At 50.0% G+C, this 7,959-nt stretch overlaps 1 long non-coding RNA gene across 2 annotated transcripts; it reads left to right on the top strand.

Annotated features, from left to right (window-relative positions):
* Window positions 1-927: 927 nt before the first annotated feature.
* LOC113222825 lies at window positions 928-5,955 on the top strand. 2 transcript variants are annotated; one of them, XR_003308543.1, is made up of 4 exons: window positions 928-1,065; window positions 1,700-1,842; window positions 2,003-2,196; window positions 5,767-5,955. It is a non-coding gene; the product is annotated as an uncharacterized LOC113222825 (long non-coding RNA). The 2 variants fall into 2 exon arrangements; XR_003308542.1 differs by lacking the exon at window positions 2,003-2,196 and having other exon boundaries at window positions 929-1,065.
* The last annotated feature ends 2,004 nt before the right edge of the window (window positions 5,956-7,959 follow it).

The following is a 7,959-nucleotide window of genomic DNA, read 5'->3' as shown; positions in this document are numbered from 1 at the left end:
TATTCACAAAGCCAAAAGATGCAAACAGCCCAAATGTCCATAGATAGATGAATAAACTGTGGCATACACGACACACACACACACACACGCATACACATATACACACACAATCGAATACTATGCAGTCATAAAAAGGAATAAAGTCTGTTACATGCTACCTGAGGATGAACCTTGAAAACATGCTAAGTGAAAGACACAAAAGTCCACACACTGTGATTCCGTTTATATGAAGTATCTAAAATAAGTAACTATAGAGACAGAAGTAGACTGGTGATTGCCAGGGGCTGGGGGAAGAGGGCAATGGGAAGAAACTTCTCAGTGGGTATGGGGTTTTTCTTTTGGAATGAAGAAAATGTTTTGGAACTAGTCAGAGGTGGTGGTTGCACAGCATTGTGAATTCACTAAATGCCACCGAAATGACCACTTTATGGTAAATTTTATGCTGTGTGAATTTCACCTTCAGTTAAAAAAAAAAAAAGTAAAACTACTCAGACAACGCCAAATTATTGACAATTTCAACTTATCCCACAGACCCCATATCCTGGAATTACAACCCCGTAGGCCAATTCTCAGGTCAGGCAGCAATTTCATCCCTGTTCAATTTTATCCAGAGCTCCTGGTGGCTCTGAAGCGCTCTAGAGAACAGACCAGGAAAATTCTCATGGTGTTAGCTCACATCGGGCCACTAGTGCTCCTTTAATGTGAGAACAACCGAGAGGAGGAGAGGATGTGCACCTAAAACTGCAAGGAAGATTGTCCTCGAAGCATATGTACTACGGCCCCACGCTGCTGCCAGGCCCACAGGAAGATGACAGGCCCGGCCTCCACTCCTTCTGAGGTCATTGCCCAGTTTCGACGTCGGGATGATCCCGTCATCCGCGCGGCTTGAAGGGCACCCTCCCCGCGCGCCCGGGACTCCAGGTGGGGCGCCAGTGAAGGAGAGAACGTGGCGTCGCCCACCGGGCGGGGCCTGAGCGGGCGCGGGGCGGGGCCTGAGCCGGCGCCGGGTCCAGCTGGGCGCTCCGCCAGCTGCGTAAACTCCACTGGAGCGCGGCGGTGGAGCAGGTGAGCAGGCGGTGTCGGGGGTGCCCAGGCCAGGGCCTTGTCGCCCGCGGCGTTGAGGGCCCGGGGTGGGGCTGCGCCCTGAGGGCCCGGCCCTGCCCTCCACACGCCCCTAGCTGCGGTCCCTTCCCCGGCTGTGGGGCTGCGGCCCCTGAGTGCGCAGTGCTCCTGGCTTCTGCGGCCAGCGAGGGGGCGGAGAGAGGAGAGTGCCCGGCAGGCGGCTGCTGGGCCAGCCCGGAACTGGGTCGTGGAAGGATCGCGGGAAGCGGCCTTCAGGCCTATGGCCTCTGGCCTCACGCCTCACTGCGTCTCCACTTCCCCGCGCCCGCCTGCCCCCGAGCCCCAGCTGGGGGTGGGCGCGGCGCGAGCTGTTAAAGGGCCGGTGCGTTTAAAGGAGCCGTGCACGTGGGTCTCTGAGGCGTGTAGCAGGGCGGGGGCGTTTTGTTCTTCCTCTCTCTCGCCTGAGACCTCCGTTGCGCAGAGTCCATCCGGCCGCCAGCACCCGGCCCTGGGCATGCCTTCCCCAGAAAGGAGGCGCGCGGGGGCTCTGCCCGCACGTGAGGGGCAAGGCCGCAGGGCCGTAGGCGCAAGCCTAGAGCCGGTTTCTCTTAGCAGCGGTGTTTGGCTGTTTTATCAGGCATTTGCAGCTGTGAGGAGGCAGCCAGAAGCAAGCTTTTGGAACTGAAGGAACCTGAGACAGAAGCTAGTCCCCACTCCGAATTTTACTGATGAAGAAGCTGAGGCCACAGAGCTAAAGTGACTTTTCCCAAGGTCGCCCAGGTAGGATATAGCAGAGCCAGGCTTCGACCCCAGTGTCCTGGCTTCTAGATCTGCTCTACATCCCTCCGAGCAGACCTCACCCGTGTTTATTGGCTTAATAAGTATTCCCTTAGATAGGTATGAACGGTGTTGAGTGAAGTAACTGCATCCCTATTTACAGATGGAGAACCTGAGAGCATCCCAAAGAGACGATTACAGACTAAACTCTATGGAGTAACTTGATTAGGACCGATCCCATCTTCCAGTAAGGAGGCCCCTGATGCCTCTGTAGCCAATTCTGCAGACACTTGAGCCTCCAAGGCCTTCAGCCAAGACCTTTGGCGGTAATTAGACGCTCGGGATAAGCTGCTTCAGGTGTGTGGGCCTCAGGTTCTCTGCTGAATGTGGTTGTGGACAGGCGGTGACTGGTGCAGGTGCAGAAGGGGCCTGGTTCCTGGCCCCAGCTCAGAGCTGCGTCCCCAGGACGCCTAGGTTGAGCCTTGGGTTTCAGGGCAGAGGCTGGAGTGAGGGCTTGGGGGGATGTTGCTTTGAAGTGGGATGGATGTTGTATCAGGTTTTTGGGGAAAACTGTACCCTTCGGTGTTGAAGTGCCCATGTGCCAAGTCTTGAGTCCAGCCTGTTCACTTGTGGGAAGTGAGTAGCTTGTTCCTGTCTATTGGAAAGAGCAGCAAGGAGGAGGAGGAGCAAGGGCTAGGGGCTGCTGCTAGGGTGCCTGGAGGTGTGGTGCATAGTGTCACACCTGTCTCCCCTCCCTTGCTGCTCACCGTCCCCCCCACAGGGGTTTGCCTCTTGCCTACTTTGGCCTTTCTCTGTTATCGATGTTAATAATGCCACATATCTCGCTTATGAGTTGGTCATATACAATAAAAAGCCATCTTGGACAGAATCTTAGAATTTAAGATCTTAAGAATTTCAGTGACACTGAAATAGTTTATTATCTTTTTACAGAAGAGGAAACAAGTTCAGGGAGTTAAGCAGCTAGTCCAGTTATGTGGCTTCAGTGCTTTAAGCACCAAGATTTGAACATAGCTGGCTACACCGTCTTTATCTTTTGAGTTTTTGCACAGGAGGTTCCTGCATTCGACTCCTACCCATGTCTCTCCACTACTGCTGGGAAAGTTTCGTGGAGTTCCCATGAGCAACTTCCTGACAAACAAAATTTTTTTACAGAAACCAAAGCAGTGTGTGTAGGTCACATGCAGTGTGTCTAATGAAAACATCTCTGGCAGGTTTTCAGCTGTTGCTTTGACTTTTGGACACTGTTTAGTTGGGGACTGATAAGACAGCAAATGTTTCTGCAAGTATTCCCACCTGTTCTATTACCAGCTGCCACAGCTGTAGAAAAGCGGGGGTGAGGCTGAGAGGCCCCGAGATGAACATTTTGCACTGGGTTCCAAGCCTGGAGATAGGATGAGCATCATGTTAATGTCTGGAGAAAAGAATGATTTCAGGCTGGGTGCTGTGGCTCACGCCTGTAATCCCAGCACTTTGGGAGGCTGAGGCGGGTAGATCAACTGAGGTCGGGAGTTCGAGACCAGCCTGACCAACATGGAGAAACCCCATCTCTACTAAAAATACAAAATTAGCTGGGCATGGTGGTGCATGCCCAGCTACTCAGGAGGCCGAGGCAGGAGAATTGCTTGAACTTGGGAGGCGGAGGCTGCAGTGGGCCAAGATTGCGCCATTGCACCCCAGCCTGGGCAACAAGAGTGAGACTCCGTCTCAAAAAAAAAAAAAAAAAAGAATGTTTTCACATCAGTCCTCAGGAAAGACCAGATGTCAGTGAGGGAGATCATTTCTTGAGAGCCTCTTCATTGACTGGGAGAATGGGCTGCTTGTTCATCTTTGTGAAAATTCTAGAACAGGGGAAGAACAATTCAAAGGGTGCCTACTGTTCTGCTATACCTTAACCAGAAACTTATTGGACTCTTTTTTAAATAAAAGTAATACATGTTTATTCTAGAAAACTCAGGAATTTGGTTTTTTTTTTTTTTCTTGAGATGGAGTTTTGCTCTTGTTGCCCAGACTGGAGTGCAGTGGTGTGATCTTGGCCCACTGCAGCCTCTGCTTCCCAGGTTCCAGCGATGCTCCTGCCTCAGCCTCCTGGGTAGCTGGGATTACAGGCACACGCCACCACTCGCAGCTAATTTCTGCGTTTTTATTAGAGACGGAGTTTCACCATGTTGGCCAGGCTGGTCTCAAACTCCTGACCTCGGGTGATCCGCCCACCTCGGCCTCCCAAAGTGCTGGAAGCATGAGCCTTTCCTCCTGGCTGAGATAACCACTCTTAACATGCATTTCCTTCCACACTGTTCACATATGCATATTTATCTATTAAAACAATAGAGGGAGGGAACCGTAGGTGAAGTTTTTGTATCCTGTTTTTTCTGTTATGCCTTCAGAATTTTCCTTTTATTGCGTACTCGTGGAAAAGCAGATTTGGTGGGTGTGTAGAGCATTTGAATTATTTATCCTACCAGTCCCACAGCAGGACGCTTTCCCACCCTCCGTTTTGGCCCAGAGAAGCAGTGCCCTGTGTCCTCCCCATGCCCATATGTGGGCACTCCCTCCCATGGAGCCAAACCTACCTGGGCAAGTAGCAGAGAGAGAGCAGAGTGAGCCCTGGGGGCAGGAGTTGGGGTCGTGGCAGGAGAGAGACTTGAGAGTTTTGAGGTGGCAGATGAGCTGGTGATTAGGGAGCATTTCTTGACACATACCTGCCCATGGTGAAGGCATGTGCCTTGTGAGTGTGCTCTCAGAAAGCCTACGTGATGTGTGGTGGGGCTGCCTGTATGACCAAACCCTGGCCCCTGGGTACGTGACCCTCACAAGTGCTGAGTGGACTGGGAAGAGCTCCTTGATGGGCAGTTTGGAGACTTGAGTTGTAACTGTGGCTTTTGGCCATGGGATATTAACTGATTACTTTTGCCCCTCTAGGCTTCAGTTTTCCTTAATTATAATACAGGGAGCTGACTAGGTGGCATTGATGGCCTTTAAGGTCCTTGCCAGCTCTGACATTGTCGTATGGATATGCCCTTTCATTTGATAATATGTTTACATGGCCATAGGGCCTGGGGCGGGGCCGGGAATGGAAACTTGATCTCTGGGGCCTGGCCTTTGAAGCCAGTTCATGTGTCTGGTGGTTCAGCAGATCCGTCACTTTCCAAGAGGCACATCAACAGGCTTTTGTGTCTTCTCTCACTGTGTCCCTCCTCCATTTCATCTTCTTTATAACTACCACTTATTGAATGCCTACTGTGTGCTGGCCACTTTACAGGTTATCTCTAGGTTTTACGGTAATCTTGCAAGGTATGCCTGTTCTGCTTTTTACAGCAGAGGAAATGAGCTGTGTCAGATTAGACTGTCTGAGGCCTCTCAGCCAGGGAATATGTGGTTCAAATCACACAGGCAGGCGACCCTGTCAGTCTCCAAGCCTCTGCTTTTGACCACTGACTTGCTGCTGCTTGTTTAAAAATAAATGCGTTTCTGGAGCCTACTCCAGAGGGTCATGCTAGGGGCTCCCTCTCCCACTTCTCCACAAACCACCCTTTTTCCTGGCTGCTTCAGGAAATGAGAGAACTCTGCCTGGGCCCCAGGCACTTCTGAGTGGGACAGGGCTGTTAGAGGTAAGTCTAGAGCCTGGCCCAGAGTTCAGGAGGCCTCTGGGGCCTGTGGTCTGGGAGGGTGGTAGGGCAGTACCTCACTTCCCTTTGAGACTCAGGCCCGAGCTCTGGCTTAGGCCAGGGAGAACCATCCCCAACTGTATGTGTTACTATATGGGCTGAGATGGATGGACAGATGGATGGTCAGTTGGACCAAATACATAGTCGGGTACCCAGGGCCAGGGGGAGAAAGGTGAGCAGGGCAGCCATGGGCATTTGTCCGGGTATCACCTGGCCTTAAAAATCTCTTCCTTATTTTAAGGGAGGACTGTGGGACTTCTCAGACATCAGAAGAGTGATGTGACGGAGCTGTGTGACCATAGAAAGTGATGTGTTAAAAACCAGTACCTCCCTCTTTGAAAGCCAGGGATCGTTATCGTTCATCTAACCTGCTGGGAAGAAGAACCAGTTGTCCGGGATCCAAACCTTTCTGCGGCCCCAAGTGTTTGTGGTAAGTGCAGTGACTCCCAATCCGCTTTTGAACCCGCTTTTTCCATTAGGATTTTCTCCATGGAGGCAGATTTCCATGGGAGTTTGCTGTAGCGTTTTGAAATCTGTTTCTTACCTAGTTTCATTGGCCTTAAATGTTAAGGCCAAAGCATTTACATTTCTCTGTAATGAAAAGAAGGTCAAGGAAATTGGGTCATTGGGTTTCCATAATAATTGCAGGAACTGCTGACACAAGCATGGCTGGGGAGATTCTCTAGATCAGACTCCCTTGGTTTGGCTAATTCAGCTGATTAATGGGAATGTGCAGTGGCTTCTTTGGATGTTTGATTTTGCATCCTAATCCAAAGCAGCTATCAGCCTCAGCACTTCCTTGTCAGAAGGCTTTCCAGAACATAGTCTCTATGCTGGACACTTTCTTCTGCCCCTCTGCATTTTCCTGCCACTTCTCTAGAGAACGGGGTACAGGGGGTGGGAGATGGGGAAAGCTGGTTGCTGTGTGGTTGATGGGTTTTGACATCACCCAGCTCCACCCCCACCTGCCCATGAGTCAGCCTCTGGGGAGGGTTCTTTGTGTCACCGGCACCCTCATGTGGACAAACATCTAGCAGGTTGTTTATCTGCACACATTTGGGTGGTAATTTTTCCCTCCAAAGATTTCAGAGCACCAGCAGGCTTCAGAGCAGACTTAGGTGGCTTACAAAGCAGGCCCTTAGGAATTCAGAGGGAAGCAGAAGTCCATCCCAGATGCTCTGTTTTCCTTTAGGAGCTAGGTAAATCAGAGGGGCTGAGGGACAAATGAAAAAACGTCACAGCTTTGGCTCCCATCTGCTCCTCCTGGCCAATGAGAGGGGATCTGGGAGGGGCAGACGTAGAGGAAAATCTCTAAATGTTGATGCTCGTTATTTTCCTTTAAAGAATTAATGGCCTAAAAAAAACCCTACAGATACAGTCTGTGTTAATTATAGAGACTTAGAGAAATGCAGAAAAATATAAAGAAAATAACCACTCTCGGTTCCACCATGCAAACATAATCACTTTTAATGTTTTGTAATATTTCCAGTCCTTTATATACATACATTTTATAAGGACATTCAGATGATTAGGTTTGTAAAGTTTTATGTTCCGTTAAATTTAACGTCTTGTCATTGTTCAGGTTATTAAATATTTGAAATAAGATTTTTGGTGGTCCTGTAACAGTCTCCATCAGGCAAATATATCATAGTAGAGAGACATTTTGGTCAGTTTCACTTTTTTTTTTTTTTTTTTTTTTTACAGTTAACACACATGTTTGTATAAATACTTTATATTTTCTTAGGACAAATTCTGAGAAGTAGCATTTCAGGATCAAAAGGTGTGCTGTGTTTAAAGTGTTGATTCTTACTCCTTTCAGTAAGGCCAGTGCAGTTTGTCCAGGTAGTGACTGAGACCCAGTTTTTCTACACTCTATTCCGCAGCAGGCATTGTTTTAGGCCTTTTTCAGCCCAAGAGTTCTCTCCTCCCCTTGCCGCTCTGCTGATCTGCGATTTTTCCACTCCTCTTCCTCCCTTGTTGGTCTCTGACCAGACTCTGGATATCCAGGAGAAAGTGTTCGTTGTCTCACTGTCCCATTCGGCAATCTAGTAGTGCCAACCATTCGGGGGGCGAAGGTGGGTGGGTGAGGTACACTCACCTTGCTGAGCAAGGGCCCCAGCCTGGTCGTGTGATTATAAAGCAGAGGCGGTACCAGGAAAAGTCAGACACTGGCTGAGAATCACCCGGGGGCCGACCATCCCGAATGCAGATCCCTGACACTGGGTGAGGATGGAGCTTGGAGATCTGCATTTTTAATAAGCAGCCTAGCAGAGTGGTAAAGAGCCCAGACACAGACTATCTAGATCCAAGGGTAACCTTGAGCTAATTACTTTTGAGCCTCTGTTTCCTCCTCACCCACCCCCTCTGTTGCTCCTCTGTTTCCACTCCCACCCCACCAGGCTAGGAGGGTTGTGATTAGAGGGTGCCCTTGCTG

The sequence above is a fragment of the Piliocolobus tephrosceles genome, unplaced genomic scaffold, assembly GCF_002776525.5.
Source record: "Piliocolobus tephrosceles isolate RC106 unplaced genomic scaffold, ASM277652v3 unscaffolded_35434, whole genome shotgun sequence".
Taxonomy (NCBI): Eukaryota; Metazoa; Chordata; class Mammalia; order Primates; family Cercopithecidae; genus Piliocolobus; species Piliocolobus tephrosceles.
Note: the sequence above shows the minus strand (reverse complement) of the source record. Positions and strands in the feature narration are given on the sequence as shown.